Source organism: Culex quinquefasciatus, chromosome 3, assembly GCF_015732765.1.
Source record: "Culex quinquefasciatus strain JHB chromosome 3, VPISU_Cqui_1.0_pri_paternal, whole genome shotgun sequence".
NCBI lineage: Eukaryota > Metazoa > Arthropoda > Insecta > Diptera > Culicidae > Culex > Culex quinquefasciatus.
The window spans coordinates 83,802,026-83,822,276 of record NC_051863.1 but is presented as its reverse complement, the minus strand read 5'-3'; positions in this window follow the sequence as shown (position 1 = coordinate 83,822,276).

Sequence of the window (20,251 nt, the reverse complement as noted above, 5' to 3'; positions counted from 1 at the left end):
TATTGTTTCCAAGCCAAAAACTGAAGTTTTCATTGAATAACTGGAGCATTTTATTGACAAAACTTATGTTTTGTGTTTGTTAATCGAGTACTTTTTTTGCTAATCGATGCTAAACATGAAACTAAGATCACTTGAAAGATTGGATCACAATCTAACATTGCTGAAATTTCCAGCCTGCGATTTTTTGCGTTTTCGGAGATATGCCATTTTGAACATTTACGTTTTATCAAAATTTGCTACAATCTACATGTGCTCCCGTTTATTTTACTTGCTATGCTACCTACCTACCTACCTACTGCGCACTATGGGCCATCTCCATACAAACAGGCGGCCAAATTATTTTTTTTTGCTTTTTTAAATGTTTTTTTTTTTCATACAAATTTGGGTAATTGTATGGTATTGAAATGATATACGTCCATTTTTATGACTTTTCATGTTTTTCAATAGTTGATTGTTTATAATAAATAGTATTTTCATACATTTGCAAGTGCAACAGAATTGCGTATACTATAGTGAAATAGCAAGAGAATGTCCAAATGAAGGCCCTAAAAATAGTAGGGTCGACAGAAAAGTTGCGTTTACCATGTTATTGACAAATTATCACAAAAGTGTTCCAAATTTGTGGGTGTTCCGAATATGTGGGATGACTGTAGTTGTTTTTTCCTGTTGAAGCATCTGCCTGTTTGAAACGAAGTTTCCAGAACTATCACAGCACAGGCAGCAAAAACAAACAAGAAAGTGGTCGAACAAACAAAAGTAAGCAATGAAATGGATTTGGTCAGCGAACCGAAATTTACGATCTATTTAAAATCTAGACAATTTTCGAACAATTAACAAAAAACTAAATTCATAATGTAAACATTCATTGACGTGAAGAGATGCACTGTTTGTTCACAAATCAAATCCATATTGTATTGTTGTTATGTACAACAAAAAAAAAACAATTTATGTATATTTTATTTATTTTTAAATAATCTTTTAACCCGTTACAAACATCCATGTTCAAAAAATCATATATAACTTGTAATTGAATATTTTCAGAGGTTTGGTTGCGGAAGTGTTGAATAAAATCCACTTGCTGGAAGAAGAGTCAACCTTTTTGTGGTGAAAAATATTGACAATTTATTTGATTTGAGTCAAAGGGTTATTTCAACCATTAGCAATTTTGAGGCTAATATTAAAAAATAGAACTGTTTAAAAAAGGTTACCCTATTTTCTGAAATTTCTGCCAAATAAAGACTAACCTTAAGAAATTATCATCCGTTTCTTATCACTGAATCAATTAAAGTTTTAATAAACGGTATAACTTTTTTTATAGTAGCTCATTCTGACCAGCAATCTGGAAATGTAGTCAAAACACTGATTAGATACATAAAACAGTTTAATGTTATATTTTAATCAACGAGGTATTGAACATTGAATCGAACTTACCAAAGCATAAATCCTCTTGAATCAATTCATTGTTTTGTAAGTTTTTCTAATGTTTACAGGCCCTTTTATTTAGGCGTTTATACCCCTCCCCCCTCACCTCTCTGCTTCAATAAGGCCTTTAAATTCTAAAATATTTATACATTCAACTGTATGTCTAAAAAAATTATTTGACCCTTGCGAATCCAACCTTTTATTTTAAAACATGGTTGACGAAAATAAGCTATTCCAATTCATATATCATAAAATTTATTCACAAAGTCATATTTCCTCAGCCCTACTGCACCTCAAGCAAAAAATCCATCTAGAATTGAAAAAAAAACTTTCTCAAAAACGTTAAATGATTAGCGACACGTCCAAAATGAGCGCTCCGTGAGAGAAATATGAGCGTGAGCGCGAGCGTGGAGCAAACGCGAGCGCGGGCAAACGTGAACTAGCTCGCGCAGCGCTCCTCCTCACGAATGAGCTCGTGAGCGCGGGCAAACGTGAGCTAGCTCGCGCAGTGCTGCTCCTCACGAATGAGCTCACGAGCGCGTGAGCGCGTGAGGAACGCAACACTGACTTCTATGGAAATACCCCATAGTGCGTACGTAGGGCAAATATTAGTCCTAATTTATCCCTACACTACACAGCTAAAAAAGTAGTAATCCAGCTGCGTGTAAAAGGCCTGGGTGTAAAATAAATATTTGCATGCGATTTTACCATTGGATTTTTTGCTGTGTATGTCACATTTGTCCACCGATCTACTCAGCACAAACATCGTTTTTGAACCATTGTTTATGTTTTATCGGTAAAAATCCTGGTTCCTGAATAAAATTATTTTTTTAAATTAAATTTCAAATAGATAAAAAAAATGAAATCCATAAAGTATGTCACGCAAAAATCGGCCAAACCTAGTATAACATTCAAGTATTAAAATATCTTGAAAACTGTTTTTCACAGCTTTGTATCTAATAAGTTCAAACCATTTACAGCAGTTTTCTTATGAACATCCTGATTTCAAGCCATTTATTTTTATCGAGCAAGTATTTGCAAAATATTGAAGTTCCAGCTGAATAAAAAAAAGTGACTATATAATAATTCATAATGTGATACTTCTAAATAATAGTAAGCAAACAATTTTAGAAACAAGGATTTAATTTAATTGTGTACATTTCGAATTAATATTATGCAATATTAAAAAAAGCCTAGCGTGACGTCACAGTCTCGCAAACCCCCCCTCCCCCCTTCGTCACATCTTGTCACACCTACGGTAACCCCCCCTCTCCCCCTAAGAGCGTACGTACTTTATGGATGACGCCTAGTGGAGGTTTCTTTGGGCCTGGCCATGTCTCAGATTCTAGAAATTAAAAGTTTAAATCTATTCCAAATATTGAAGTAACATTTTGTAATCATTTTGTGTGTTTTGTTAGAGGAGCAAACAAATCTAATGTTTACACTTACACTTTTAACAAACCCACAACAAAAATCTTTCAAATGATGGCAATTCCGTAAAAAATGCCAACAAAGTAGTTTTTAAACGATTTTTTTTGTATAAATTATGTCTTTTTAAATTGAATTCCTCAAAAGCGTGTTATTTTGTATCAACCTCACAAAAGATAAATTATAATCAAAATGTGGGAAGTAGATCATGGTTTTTGGCCTGATAGGAAAACAAAGACGATCACGTTATATTGGTACAAGTTCATAAATATCGACGATTGGATTGTCAGCTCGGAATTTTCTTAGTTTTGAGGACGCACGCATAACTTCGCAGCGTGTGATCGAAGCTTAGCTGGATGGCTACATACTAAATAGTCGAACAGGCAAGACATGTGAAGGCTTAGGAAGTTTCCGAATCTAATTATTAATTTGATATTTATTCTTGTTTCCGAAACTTAATTAAAGAGAAAACATTTTCTAAACTTCTTGCCCCCATTGATCCTTTTGTTGAGAGTTTCTCAAAATAATTTAATACAAGCTCCCTAAATTAAACTTAATAAAGCCGTAAGTATTGGGCAATACCTTCAGCACAGCGAAACTACGCGGGGTGGGACAGCGGCTAAAATGTAGGCTAGGCCGGTGTGTTTAATATGATTCCGTTGCCCGTAGCAAATATTTGAAACATCGAAAATAGTTGGCAGCAAAGTCCACGACATAATTTGCTTGCCACCACCACGCAGAGGACACTGGGGATGGGGTTAGGCCGTTAGGTGCACACACAGCCGTTCTCTAGAATAGGGTCATTTTCTGCGGGAATGGAATTCTAACCCTACTTGCTGAACACACGCACCGAGACGACGTAAGCCGGTGTAAGGGGTTTTGTTGGAAAGTTGTTGTTTAAACAATCTCCCTTCCGCTGTTGTTGCTAAGAAAATTTAGACCATGGGATTTGAGCATCTTTGAAGCACAAATCTTGTCCATTTTTTGAGACCACATTACTGCCCATAATCGCATAAATGTCCCATATGCATTTTAATCGTTTTGAGTTATTGATGAAGTTTGGTTCAAAATTGTATGCTCTTTCAGAAAGCCTATAACATCCAGTACTTTGTTCTAGAAATCAGGAGAAAATCCAGTTTTTTTCGTGAAAATTTGACACGTAACCTTATGTGTAGGATAAACTTCAAATGCGTTTTGCCTTCCTCACTGAGGTAAGGCTATAATCCTGCTCTAAAAATGAACTTCGTATAAAAACGTCGTAGACCACCTTCATGTATACAGATCGACTCAGAATCGAAAACTGAACAAATGTCTGTGTGTATGTGTGTGTGTATGTGTGTGTGTATGTATGTATGTGACCAACAAACTAGCTCATGTTTCTCGGCACTGGCTGAACCGATTTGACCCGAACTTGTTGCATTCGACTTGGATTAGGGTCCCATAGATCGAGTTTTATACAGATTGAAGTTTCGATAAGTAGTTCAAAAGTTATGTATAAAAATGTGTTTTCACATATATTTGGATCTCACTTAACTGTATGTAAACTATGTCCGGATCCATCATCCGACCCACCGTTGGTTAGTTTATCAAAAGACCTTTCCAACGAGTCCAAAACATTGAAGATCTGGCAACCCTGTCTCGAGATATGGCCTCTTAAGTGATATTGATGTACTTTTTTGAAGCCGGATCTAACTTAAATGTATGTAAACTATGTCCGGATCCACCATCCGACCCATTGTTGGTTAGGTTATCAAAATACCTTTCCAATGAGTCCAAAACATTGAAGATCTGGCAACCCTGTCTCGAGATATGGCCTCTTAAGTGATATTGATGTACTTTTTTGAAGCCGGATCTAACTTAAATGTATGTAAACTATGTCCGGATCCACCATCCGACCCATTGTTGGTTAGGTTATCAAAATACCTTTCCAACGAGTCTAAAACATTGAAGATCTGGCAACCCTGTCTCGAGATATGGCCTCTTAAGTGATATTGATGTACTTTTTTGAAGCCGGATCTCACTTAAATGTATGTAAACTATGTCCGGCTCCACTATCCGACCCGATGTTGGTTAGGTTATCAAAAGACCTTTCCAATGAGTCCAAAACATTGAAGATCTGGCAACCCTGTCTCGAGATATGGCCACTTAAGTGACATTTATGTATTTTTTTGAAGCTGGATCTCACTTAAATGTATGTAAACTATGTCCGGATTCACCATCCGACCTATTGTTGGTTAACTTATCAAAATACCTTTCCAATTAGTCCAAAAGATTGAAGATCTGGCAACCCTGTCTCGAGATATGGCCACTTAAGTGACATTTATGTACTTTTCTGAAGCCGGATCTCACTTAAATGTATGTAAACTTTGTCCGGATCCACCATTCGACCCATCGTTGGTTAGGTTATCAAAAAACCTTTTAAACGAGCCCAAAACATTGAAGATCTGGCAACCCTGTCTCGAGATATGACCACTTAAGTGATACCGATGTACTTTTTTGAAGCCGGATCTAAAAAAGATGAAATTTGTGTACAGCCATTGTTGTGAGGAAGGCTCCAACCACATAGGTGGATTAAGTTAGTTTTTCTCAACTTGCTGTTTTTGCATATGGGACATTTATGCGAACATGGGCAGATTAGACGTCCTACAATCTATATTTCTATGAGCGCGATATTTTGTTCCATACTCGTATGAACTATGATTAAATTATTATTAAAACTGGTTGATCATATTATTAAATTGTCATCATGTTTCACAACTTAAAAAAGTTCATTAATCGATCATTTATCTGCAACAAAGAATCTGTCTTTTAAATTGGTGGCACTCTTCATTCCCCATTGTTTCGATCTTCTCAAAATTGATTCCATACTGAAAAAAACACAAAAAATCCATTTAAGTTTCAACCCTTTTCCCAATCAATTTTATTGTCATCTAACGATTTACTTTCACTTCATTTGAATGCCTTCCGGACGTCAATGAAGTTGATGCTGGGGCATTTTTTTTTTTGTGGGGTTGGCCAACAAGTACATAGTACATAGAAATGTTATGTGAGTCTTAAAATTTCCCTGCTTCCCTGCTTTAATTATTTTCTTTTTCAAATTCTAATTACGTCGTGAAATAGGGTTATTCTGCCTGATGGTATTGTTTTCATTTGCGTAATGATGGGCGTTCAATAAGTAATGAAGGAGTTTTTTTCACTCTTTAGAAAACAAGACATAGTGTTTCTGTTCACCAGATAGACTTGTCAAACAGAAAATAAGCTGGGAAACTCATTTGAAAAAAGTTAAAGCTGCCTTTAACTTAAAAATAAACAACCACTATCATTTGAAAATAATACCACAAAGTATGAATGTATATATAGTAAGATATTAACTTTTTTTTAAATATTCATGTGTATTTACAAGTACTGTAAACTGGGGTCATTCGGGACACAAGAGGCGAATTGGGACAGCAGTTTTAACCATGTTGGATTACAATATATTGATTGTTCTGGTTGGTTTCGGTTAGAACAGACTCAAACCAACAAAATGTGTAAATCCATTTCCAAATTAAAAAGCTTTTTAGTGCTCTAAAAACTGCTGTTCCTATTCAGACTGAAAGCCCGATTCACCCCAGATTACGGTAGGTACACTGTATGAATATTTTATTTGTTTTAACATAAATATAAAGTTTCATGAAGTAAAACAAACCATTTATCAAGGCAAAATCGTGGTCAATCATTTCTTTTGTGCTGAACTAAGTGAAATTGTTTGAAAAAGTGCGAATCAGCAGTGTGGGTGGCTTGTTGGGGGGTAGTGTAGCATGAAGTAATAAAAAATGTATGCTTTGAAAATGTTTAATAAAAGGAAAACGTAGTCATCTCGCTTTGAAACCACCGCGTACATGTTCATTAGACTGATCCAAAAGTAATGTTGATAATAAATACTAGAGTGTCGAAATTGCATTTTCTTTTAGGTCGTATATTTCCTATAAGCAACATGTAAGTATTGTATTTTAACAGTTGTCTACAAGATAAGTCTTGGTTGTATATGCAATTTGTTTAATTGCGACATTTTCCTGTTATTTGTAGATGAGCGTGAGAAAGTATTTTTTTATTTGTGTTTCTCAACGAAATCATTGTTCTCAACATGAGCATCTATACTTCCTCGACATGATTAAGAAAATTTACTTTTTTGTTTGAGGATCAAACTGCCGTTTTACGGCGATATGATGTACACGCCATTGAGGTGATTTTGCTCTCGACACGATTTTCTGTTTTTGTTCATTTTTTTAATTTAAAATGACTAATTTAAGGTCTGCTCTGTAAAAATGTTAAAAAGTAAATAAAAATGCGGCCCCTTCAAAATTTCTTGTTTTTTCCTATTCTCTATTATTTTAAACCAAAAACAAAAAAAAATAGCAAATATAAAATCACTAATTTTCCCTCCCAATGATGTATGTATTAGGGTGGGTACGGATTTTGAAAAGTTCTCAGATCAAGTTCTGGTGTGGTTCCCCTTGTAGGGCATACCCAAAGGGACTCTCACATCAAATTTCAGCTCATTTGGATGAAAACTGGCTTGTCTCAAGCGGGTTCAAGTTAACATGGAAATTACTATGGGAAATTTTGAATTTTCGTTCATTCGCTCCTACAGGCCTGGGGAAAACATGTAGAAACTTCTAGGATGGCCAGAAATGAGCGGAATCGTCTGGAGAACAAATTTCCCTAAGAGACCAGGTCGATTCGTGGTCACTGGACCTGGCGCATCGGCAAACAATCCGATGTCTCCGGAATCAACGGTTTTCCCCAGAAAAGCATCAAATTTTCCTTAGCATGCTACGAATGCTTGATGAACACCGCGACGCCACATGTCAAACAGCTACCACGTGGACTAGCATCGTCTATGAAAAAATACTTTTTATTGCTTTTTGAACCAACGAATTATCATTTATGGTGACCAGTATACTATTTATCTGTATTCTGAACCTCCAAATAAGAACAAAAAAAACTGTTATGGTGCAAATTTTACAATCACGTGTTAGCTGTTTGACACGTTGCATCGCGCTGTTCATCAAGCATTCATAGCATGCTAAGGAAAATTTGATGCTTTTTTGGGAAAAACCGTTGATTTCGAAAACCTCGGATGTATTCCCGTTGAGCTCTTTTTGGGGTTGAACGAATCGACCTGGTCTCTTAGGGAAAATTGTTCTCCAGACGATTCTGCTCATTTCTGGCCATCCTAGAAGTTTCTACATGTTTTCCCTAGGCCTGTAGGAGCGAATGAACGAAAATTCAAAATTTCCTCAGTAATTTCCATGTAAACTTGAACCCGCTTGAGACAAGCCAGTTTTCAACCAAATGAGCTGAAATTTGGTGTGAGAGTCCCTTTAGGTATGCCCTACAAGGGAACCACACCAGAACTTGATCTGAATACTTTTGATAATCTGTACCCACCCTAGTATGTATACATCGCTCGATCAAAGCAGGCTATTTTTTTGTGCCAGCTATTTTGACAGCTGAGTGGATCCCTTATTTGTCCACGTCAGCCCGGGAACATGTTGACAGCTCCCATACAAACTGAGCGTACCTCTTTTTGTGGGCCCAGTGGGCCTAAGATGGCGGCCTTTGATATTATCTAGACAATTTTTTGAAAATGGCGAATAGTTTTATTAAAAATTATTTTTGCCTTGTTTCGGTTTAAAACGACAAAATCAGCAGTTTGAAATCATTTTTGTAAAAAACTTGTTTAGAGATACGCCTCGTCCAAATATTAGTCTAGAACAGTTGAAAGGAGCGTGCCGCGAAACCCGTCACGAAAAAAAAGTTTCCCATGCAAATTTCGAGTTGCGTAATTAATGGGCGGATCCGACGAGGCCCACTGGCCATCTGTCGGTGAATACGCGCAACTCACGAAAACTGTCAGCTTAGGGTCCGGCTGGTCCACGTGGATACTTTATTAATAGGGAGCGTTCTTTTATAACTTTTATTGCTATTTTGTTACGAAGGGGGAGCGGGTCTCAAATCCGATTTTTTGCGTTACGTAATAAAAGAACGCACCCTTAGCGATTGTCTACGCTCCATAAACACATTTGCATGAACAATTGTCCACAAGGGAGGTGGATGCGTCTAGAATTTTCAAAAAAGTGTCTACATGGATGTGGATAAGGTGTCATCCATTAAGTACGTCACATTAAAATCAGCCAAAATATACTCCACCCCCCTTTGTCACGATTTCCCTATGCTTTTAACACGCAATGTCACGTTTGCTCAAAACCCCCCTTTTCTCTCAGATCGTGACGTACTTTATGGATGATGCCTAAGAACTAAATCGAAATAGGGAGCGTTCTTTTATTACGTAATGCAAAAAATCGGATTTTAGACCCCTCCCCCTCGTAACAAAATCTCCATACAAATTTAAAAAAAAAATGTATGGAGTGTAACACTGCCCATAATTGAAAATTCGGCTATTATGCCAAATCAAGTATTCCGAGAAAAACGCGTTTTAGTGTTTATCACAAAATCTCCGTCAAGGCTATTTCCCATAAGAGTGGCATATTAGACGTTTGGTTTTTCGCATCGGCAGCCAAGTCTGAACACTATTTCAGTAAATTCAAGTTCCAGAAGATGCGTTGGAACATCCTCTACCACCTGGTGCTAATATCTCGTTTTTGTCAAAAGTGGATATTAGCCGTTTTTTAAATGGTGGGCAGAACACGGCTTCCGACCCCGCCCTCCCCCTAACTGCCATAATGTAATAAAATAATGCCAAGTCTTGATTTGGTCCCAAAACCTCAAATCAACATTCAAACAGTATTGAATTTGACTTTTATCAATTCTTAATGTATGCACACATCATGATGAGTAAAATTGGTGTATACATCATTGTTTGTTTGCTTAATAAAATGGGCCCCGCAGTTTTTGAAAAATTCTTTCGTCAGGAGATTCTTTATCAGACTGTACAGTAAAATTGAAAATGTCCAAAATGGCGTATACATCAAAAAACGAAGTTGACTTTATAGCTGTCGGCCACTGTTGCTAGTACCAACCACTAGTGTCTTCCTTTTTATCTACAATGATTTCGCCGCCCTGGGCTCCTAAGTGTTTGAGTACGGCACGTAGCGACGGCACCGGATACCCATATTCACACAAACAATTTTAGAGCGCCCGCCGCGGGATTCGAACCAGCAACCTCTGGATTGTGAGTCCAGTGCGCGGTCCGATTGATCCACACGGGCGGGACGTATACATCATATCGCCGTAAAACGGCAGAAAGTTATTATTAAAAATAGAAAGCCAACTGATTTTCAATGGATTAGGTAAGGAATAGAACGTTGAACTGAATTTAAAATGTATGTTGAAATCAATAACAACTTATTTAGCTTCAAAATCATACAACATAATTTACAAACTAAAGCATGTTTTTTTCATGGCACTTATATTTGAACTGGTCTAATGTGCGTGAATGTACGTACGCTACACATATTAGACGAAGACCATCAGTGGAAACACGGGCGCAAAAGTCCGCAAAAGGATACCGGCTCAGCCAACGTCAACGGTGGCCATCCGAAAACGGTAAGATGAAAAGTTGGCCGCTGAAGAAGGGGGGAAGTGGGTTACATGCTATGGTACGGTTAGGGCCAGCAAAGCCGTCAGTGGTCGCTCCGAGGCGTAATATGTGGAATGATGAGAAAATTCAAATCTAATATCTACATAACATAAAGTCGCTGTGGCCAAGACTTAGGGCTGTTGCTCTCACGGTTGAGGATTCAAGCAGGACGCCTTATATGTTTAAAGGATGTTGCGAATTTAATTTGATTTTAATATTTTCAAAAGCTTACAACTTTAAATAATTATCTTTAGCTGCGTTTATTTTTTTTATGGAATAAAATGTGATGATATGCAAAAATCTAATCGTAATCGAAAATATGTTTAATTTAAAGTCTACAAAAGCATTTGAAAAGTATACAGGTTTCCTTTATCCAATCAAACGGCATCTACCAACTTTCTGCGCTGTGATATCCGTTGACAATAATATGGAGATCGGTTACAACGGCAATGTGATACTCACCTTGTAAGGTTGTACAAATCATACTAGTGGCGCTACCAAATCAGGATATTGATGAAATTTCCGGTGAGTATGCTCTGCAAAAAAGCGTCCGCATTTTACTAAATATCCGGACTAAACGAAACGAAATATAAATCCCGTTTTGGGATGGCATCTCTTTCCGTTTCAGGGATTACCAAGAGTACTGTTGTTGGCTTTTGTAAAGTGAGATTTTACAGCGATAAAAGGTTGACCAAATTATTTCTGGCCAATAGCAAACAAATTTATATTTAGCAGAGTGATGTTTTTCAATTGGTATTTGATTCTTTTGATTTTAAGAATTTCTATCAACAAATCTACACACTGCAAAAAACCTAACAAGGCAAAATCCACAAAATTTCAACGATCTGATAACCACAAGAAAATTGCAAGCTCGGATAAATTTGTACTGTACCACTAACAAGCATAGTAAATTTGATTTTGGTCATCGACGGTATAATCAAATAAAACACGAGGAACCTTTTTCCCCCATCGACGCCGAACTCGACCCCAAATCTGCTAGTCAGCCTTTCCTCCGAGTAGGTTTTTGTGGGAACTAAACATACCTTCATCACACTTCGTAATCAGCCACTAGAAGGTGTTGGAAGAGTAAGGACCTTTTCATTGAGAAAAAGAAACGGTCAAATCTCCGGTTAAATTTAATTTAACCTTTAATGAACCCAGCCATAAGTGAGTAAATTAGTCGACAACTTTTAGGTTGAATCGTCCAATCAGAGAAAACGCCGCTGTTGAGGTGAAATTTGTGATAATTTGCTCAATTTTTCATTTATTTTATTTCATTTTTTTGCATCCGTAAAGCTCTTACATCTGAGGTAGAAATTGCTTTCACTGTTAAGAACGATCTAAGAATGCATACTTAAAATCTTAAATTAATTATGAACTAACAATAACCGCCACAGGGTCATTTTTAATTTCATCCGAGCTTTTTTTTAGCTTCGTTTACTCCATAAACACAATTTCGTAATGTATATTCATGAAGCAAAAAGTCAGAGAGCAAGATGGTAAAGCACCACTTTGCATTTTTCTGCTTCCCATCTTAAACAAAGTGAAAATTAATAACATACCCACGCTTTCACTTTTGTCCTGTAAACAAAACTAGGGATGTAAATTAGCTTAAAAATTAGTCCGTCCTCCGTGCTCAACTCAGCCATTCTTCATATTAAGAGGCTCTTCACCATCCGGTCACTCTCCTTTCGTCCCTCGGGTTCACGTTCCGGTCGTCAGGCTAGCAGGCACCTTCCTTCCGCTTGGCGTCTCATAAATACGAAATGAGGTGAGGCGTATGCAGAAATTGAAACAAAAATATTTAATTCGGTCAAAGTAAACAGAAATATGCTTTCCATAGGTACTTCTAAATAATTAATCAAGCACTTTTTTAATGCAAGAATAATTAACGGCAAATGTTAGAAGGCGGGAAATGGCAACCCCAGCATTGACTGGCTAATTGCTAAACCTGAAATTAATGAGTGTGTTAACGCAAGGAACTGAATTTAAAAATAAGGTTTCAAACTCACAATCATTGGATTGCCACTAGTCTTTTTTAACATTTTGAATGGAATCTGACTTTACCTAGAGAATCGTGCATAAACCACGTGGCCTTTAAATTTGAAATTTAAACTATCCCACCCATTACGCGGCCTTTTCTCCATACAAAAACTTCAATTTAGAAATAATACTAATTATATTATTGATTAACTAATAATTTAGACGCCTTTTTTTGTTTTTTTTTTTAAATTAAATAAAAAATAAATTTTGGGGCAAAAAGACTGGAAAAAGATGTAAAACCTTCCTGACAGAAGTATTTTCAAAAATAAGTCAATGAAGTCCAGAAATTTTAGATTAACCGATAGATGCAAGGATCTCCAAAACTCTACACCAAGAAATTAACCATGAATCAATTCATGGAAACATGACAGCTTATTTTAGCATATAATTCATTGTACTAGTAATGGAATGAAATTGAAATAAATCCTGGTATAAACGACTGGAAACTATCAGATGGCAAAACTTAAGCTGAAGCTCAGTTGAGTTGAATTATTAGTGCAATATTATATATTTTCGATTCTAATTAGGTTACCACAAAATACCTCAAATTCAAAACAGCAGTGCGTAAAGTCAACATCAACTGAATAATTAATGTTGTTTACGATCTGAAGCTCTAGAAGCGATTATCGGCGATGGGAAGATAATCATAAAGTTTAATGGAATAGTATTTCACTTGAAAGTCCTGGCGCGCATCTGTGGCCACAGTGCTGCCCGTGAAATAGGAGCTTAATTTGCAACCACTTAGATGCAGCGTGTCTTTTCTTAGCCCGTTGAGTTATGTCGAAACGAAAGAGCAAATTTTACCCCGAGGCCAGCACCAGCAACAGCAGTTGGGAGAAATTCCGGTGAACCAACTTTGTGGTTCTGGGCCAGGTCGGATTCTTAGCTAGGGGGTAAAGAGTAGAGGAAGGACACGCGAGCGCTTCATTTTCGGTCAGGATCCGGTAACGAGAGTCTTTTATGTAATTGAAAACGCTTTTAGTGGAATGAAGTCCGGTAAGGTTTTCGTTCGCCACCAAGAGTGATGTATTGATCAAATGTAGGTGGCACTCCTGAAGGACAAATGAGAAAGCAGTTGTAAATCGTTGGCAGTACATATTCCGGGGGCAGTTTTCGAAAAGTGGCCTCGGGATGGAAAATAGATGTGCGTCCACTTAGGGCCACTTTATAGGAATCATTAATCAACTTATGGATGAAAATCTGCCATGTTGGATTTTAAAATATGAATCTGAAATATTTTATAAATTGATATAAATTGAATTCCGGGATAATAAATTACTTGGCCAAAAGTTTTCGCCATAACTTTATCCTTTCTTGGTCTAATGGTTTCGTGGACGAACGCCGGTGGTGGTGGTGGTATAGTTTTCTTTCTGGACACATTTGCCGATGGTCCAGTCCGGTTGTTGGCCAGAAGAAAGTACAGCGTCTCACGTAAGCAGTCAATGCCAGGACCGGGTTGGGTTATGTATTCGCATCTTCCAGGCGCGGGACTTTCAAAAAAGCAAAAAAAAAAAACGAAAGAAAAGCGAGCGGGTGAAAATCGAGCATTCCACCCGCTAGGGGGTGAGTAAAAACCGGGTGAAGGTGGTGGTGGTCCTGCTGGACAAACACAAGGGTGGTAAACGTGCGAAAGTGAGAGGGGAAGGAAAACTTGAAAAGGGGGAAAAGGTTGCGGGAAGGGGTTATGAGTCTGCTGTCCAAAGCCGATGAAGCTGGATAGATCCGGCAGACTCCCTCGACAAACGTCATTCCAAGGCTATGCTGAAGCACAAGGAGCACATCACACGGCGTACATTGACTGTTCGAACACTCTTCCTGTGGTGTGGTGGCATCAAAGCATACGTAAGTTGCTCAGTTGATTTTAGAATTCTGATGGACCTAATGGAATGAGATGTTAAAATATATATATAAAAAACAACATCAGTAAAAGCATTTTATATATTTTAAGCAGAGAACGTCGAAAAAAGTGAAAGTGTTTTGTTTGTATAAAATAAGGGATGCTGTACGCGTCTCGGCTAGAGCCTCGAAAGGGGGATGATGATGCTGGTTGCTGGTTGAGGTAGAGAAAAATACAGCTATGTGACTGTGTGCTTGTGGCCAACGAAAAAAAAAATGAGAAAAGCGGGAAAACGCTGGACAGTTGGAGTGAGCGAAAGGAGAGAAAGCAAGCAAAAAACTCGCCGTGGTAGGTATATAAAATATACAAAGCATAAAATAAAATTTAGAAATCTTGTAGGTGATGGACTTAAGACGAACGCAAAAGGGGAGAGATTTAAATTAGGTCCGCGAATCGCACTGGACAAAGTTCAGGGACGGACTGCGATCTCTGGTTTCATTTCTCAATTAACATTAATAAAAAAATTGAAAATTAAGTCAAAAAATCACACTCGGCATTAGACTTTATTATAATCTAATATTTGAAATTAACTCGAAAAAGTATGATTTGGATGGTTTTGACTTTTCACCGTCTATTGCACGCATAGAAATGTTCGGATGTTCTTCGCTTAAATCCCGATCATGAGCTCTTTAGTTTGAAATCTCGAGGAATCCGACAAAATGTATTCAAACTATATGTCCAGACACTTCCAGATGCATGTCCGATTTACCACAAAATTATCAATTGGTGATTTATAAGGGTAAATCGCACAACATGTTTACTTACATATCTCAGGCATCATTAAAATGCCTCCTTTACACTTAAATTGGTCGCTTTATAGATTCTCATGCAACTAATTTTCAAGCTCTTAAATATTAACTTATAGCTGTGCCAACAAACTTCGGAAACTTTTGCAAATTGTACTCAGGAAGTTTTAGAAAAATCTAATATCCGTTTCACTTAAAACCAGCGATCAAAGAATCATCTTCAAAAGAAAATCTTTGAACGTCCATAAAGAGAAAAAAAATCGAAAGGAACACGGCTCTCCAGTCTCCACTCTCGCGCATGAAAGATCGGCAAAAGGAATTTAAAAAAATCATCTTGATTATTCTTCGGAACATCTTTTTCACAACAACACTTGGAGAAAAAATTGTTCCGAAAATCGTGAACAAGCGTTCATGAAACTGAGAACCACGAACAAATTGTTCAAATGTCATGCTACGTTATTCAAAAACGTACCATGTGGTTCATAAATATGTGACTAATTGTGGTTCTATCCCACTCTCCCGAATTCCATTCCACAGAATGACTTATTCCCCAGAATGAACCATTCCCCAGAAATATTTAGAACCTTGAAAAAGACAATGTTTTATTTCCCTTTACGCATGAAGCCATTTAGCATTTAGTTTTCCCTTCATTAAAGAAGGAAAAATTCAATATTTTGCCAAGTCAAAACAGTTATCTCTTCTAAAAATCCCTACTGAAAAAAATCGAAAAAAAATCCAAACACAAGTAACAACTAAAATAATAATAAAAAGCTTCCTCGAATGAACTCCAACATAAAAAAAAAATAATCCTACACTTAGAAATCATACAACAATTGCAAAAAATAAACTATGAGTCTTGGGTTTCTCATGGAACTTTTGAAAATTTAATCTAGATTGAACCAAAAATTAAGATGGGGGCGGGGGTGTCCGACAAAGCGTGACGTACTTTTCGAGGGAGGTAGGGGCCAGCGTGACAAAGTGTGACATAGGGAGGAGAGGGGGTTAATTTTGGCCGATTTTAGCGTAAAAAGGAAATCTTTACAATCAACGCAAAAAAATAATAAATTTTTTAAATAATTAGTAAATTACGTAATAAATAAACTTTTCTGGGGAATGGACCATTCTGGAGATTGGGATAAAACCAGTAATTATTTTGTCAATTTTCTCTGTCAAAAAAACCAATTCGAATTGTAAACCCAACTACATTTTTGAGCATTTGAAATATTTCTTTTCAGACATATTATTTTATTGTTTTTTTTTATTTTTAAGCAAATTATAGTATATGTGAATTCATGCTTCAAAACAGAGCTAAATTAGCAACATAAATAAATATATTATCGAGCAAAAAAAGGTTCTAAACTTATGTAAGGAATATTATTACAGTAGATTAATGAACACATTTTTATGAATACTTTAAAAGTAAATAAAGCTAACAAAAAAAATAATAAAATAGATTTTCTTAACATGAAAAGTAACCTTTATATAGCCCACTTGACAAAAAGAATCAATCATCCTAGAAACTATTATTTTCAAACTTATGTGTTGTTGTCGCTTTGAGCCTTTCCGCACAAAAATATTCATTTTAGGAAGCTTATAACCCTTTCAGTAAAAAATCCTATAAATATGGTGAAGATCTTTGAAGATATTGCGCCTTCCACAAGTAAACACAACTAAAACAGTTGCTCTTCATACTCTTCATACAATTTAACGATTTTTCACATACAAACATTAAGAGATTAGAGGGAGGGGTTCCCGTGGGCAGAATGAGCTCAAATTTGTAATTTAGCCTACTTACTTTACTTTTCTTTTACTGTTCGTACAACCTCCGGGTCATGAGCTGTCTCCAGATGCGCTGCCACTGGACTCGGTCCTGGGCTGCTACTCTCCAATTCCGCTGCGGAACTCCCACACTTTCCAGATCTTCCTCCACTTGGTTCAACCACCTTGCACGTTGCGCCCCCCTCCGCCGCGTTCCAACCGGCTCCGAATTAAACACCAACTTCACCGGGTTCTGGTTCGGTTGGCGCGCATCCAGCACGTCCGGCATTCTTGCGACGTGTCCGGCCCACCGGATTCGGCCAGCTTTGGCGGCCTTCCGAATACTTGGCTTGCCGTAAAGTTGCGCCAGCTTGTGGTTCATCCTTCTCCTCCATACAGTGTTCTCACGCACCCCGCCAAAGATTGTCCTAAGTACTCGCCGTTCGAAAACTTCAAGCGCTTGTAGGTCCTCCTCTAGCATCGTCCACGTCTCGTGCCCGTAGAGAACGACCGGTCTTATCAGCGTTTCGTACATGGTACACTTTGTACGCCGGGAAAGATGACCAGACCGTAAGGTCTTGTGGAGTCCATAGTAGGCACGACTACCGGAGATGATGCGCCTCCGAATTTCGGATAGTGATGGGTCAATCTTTGATTTCAGAGGAGCGAGTTAGTCCGGATTTAGACCACCTAATGAACATTGTGGGTTTACCCCATTACATGAATTAACATTATTGATATTGACAAAAGCCATACATTAAAACAGTTAATGTTACAAAAACTAAAATCCGAACACATTTCAATTTTAAGTAAATACAAAATTAATTCTGACCACCTGCCGAGTTCGTCTCTGTTCGCACACGAAAATTTCCATTCCGTTGGTCCGGCCAACAGAGGAGAGCACATATATTTCCTCGAGACTGCGTTGGCCTGTACTTTCGGAAGGCGAGGAACGTGCGGGTGATAACGGAAACGGCAGTGGTGGAGTAGTTTGATCTTCCCCCAGAGCCTTTCGAGCCGAAAGGGGTTGTGGGATGGGGGATGTGATGCGACGCGCGGACGAGGGTGGACGTCCTGCGAGCGGTCGGTGGTCTGCCGGGTGAGGGTGAGAAGATGCTGCTGCTGCTGGGCGAAGTTTTCAGTTTGAGCTGAATATCAAAGTAAAAGTGAAAGCAAAAAGAGGGTCAGCTCAGTAGCTTGAGATATCGACCGAAATTGAATGTTTCAGTATATGTATTTTACATATATAACGAACCCTTGCTTTTTTACTTCACTTTTTACTTTAGAGAGCAAACTAGAGTGTCCGATATAAAATTATGTAGAATACATAAAAGAAAATTTGCTGTGCGTACACACGCACACGCATACTTAGGGACTGAAAATGGACCACAGCTCGGTAGAGTCCGGTTTTTCCAGTTTTACAAGGGAGGGTGTAGGAGGGGGAAGATATTTTCCGGGGCTCTCTGACCGAGGCCGAGGCAGAGTTTTCAATTCAGCTTTCCTTGGCGCTCATCGGGACGCGTCTGTTCAAACAGCCTTTTTGGAGCTCGAGCTCAAGCAATGTGCGAAAGAGTGTTATGCTCTACACACGTTGCTCCACTCTTTCGTTGCTTCAGTCTTATGTAATGTATGTATTTTGTATTTTAGAGTCCTTGTCCATGTCGTACGTGTGTAGATAGCTGATGTTGATGCTGATGCTGTCGATTCTTACGCTATTGCTATTGCTGTTGTGACCAAAGCAAACGCTTCGTGCCTGTTGTCGTTCCGATATGTGGCGTGGGTGGACGTGGATGGACACGTGGGGAAGTACAAAGTACAAGAAAGACCGTTTTCACATAAATTTATAATATATGTATATTTGCATTATTTAAAACATACTAATGCGCACACGTAAAAAATAGCCTTTGAGATGCTTATATTTTTGATTACACATTAATCACAAAGAGCGTGGACGCCGTTGAAGCAAGATAAAATTGTATTAACGTTGAAGTATACTTACAGCACTGAGCGTACGTCTGGGCATTCCATAAAGAATATGTGAGAGATTACTCGTCGGTTGTAAATATCTAAAGTTCGATACTTAAATCTAGAGAAAAAAAAAACATTTTGAATTGAATGCGATTTCACTAATGATGAAATTTAATAAAGTATTTTTAAGAGGTTTGAAAATTGCTTATTACTATGACATTATCTATTACTGCTCAGAATTAGTGGTCATAACCGACGAAAAATACATTAATTCAAACTATAGTGAATGTTTTCTATCTTCGTAGCTATCTTGCATATTAATATTTAAAAGCTAATCGAAAAAAAACAACTATAACTGTTTAATAAATAAACCATTATATAAATTTTGTAAGAGCGACACTTGATAGTGAGGGAAACATACTGAAAGCTATTTAAGGTGAAGCAGTTGATCATTTTCAAAGAAAATTGATCATCACTTTAAAATTATCTGTATTCAATTCAATTTAACGAATTTCTGCACCAAAATGAATCAGCATGTTCCGGTTGTTGCCTTCTTCAAGCCACTGAAGAAATTTTTAATCTAAATCAATTGTGGTTCAAAATTAATATAATTTTGTGGTACAGTCATTAACGCCCTTGTTGGCAATCATTGATTAATGACGATTTTCATAACTTAGAAAGGAATGGGATAATCGTTACGAAAAGTATCAGCATGTGTAGGGCACTATTCTCAACAACTTGTAGAAGGAATTTTGTCAAAATATGGATGGGGACGCAAAATTTATATCTCTAAACGAAAAATCATGGCAATGACGGAAGTCTTCACGTTAAAATGTGGTTTCCAATGCTAGTATATTTCTTCTTGTTTTTGCGAAATCATTTTGGAAATCTTTAAATGTAAAACTTTCATTGCAAATATTATTGCAAGTTCAGTTTCAAAATGAATGATGGAAAAGTGACATTATCAAATATGTGTCTCACAAAGCAATTGATAGCAGTTTGGTGTGAAAAGTTATACATTTTAAGACACGTTGCTCGCCTTCACACAAAGCCGTCGTTTCTGGTTTGCACCGGAAGCAAAGCAAGATCGCCCCAGCAGCTGGACACCGAGTTGTGGCTGAGGACAAAAGCTAATTTTGTGGATTTTTTTCTACTTTTTGGAAAAGCTTTCCAAATCTGCTTGTACAAGTTAATTTGAATGGATTGTTGAGACTTAAAACATTCTAACTGCATATTTTTCCTGAAGAGAGTTTAACCCTCTACTGCCCAAATTTTTTTTTTCGAAAATATTTATTTTTCCCGTGTTCAGGAGGTCATTTTGAGCAACTTTTGTTCTACGAAAAACTTTACTTCTCTTGTTTTATGTTTTTCTAGTTTTATTTTTAGTATTTTAATTTGCATTTA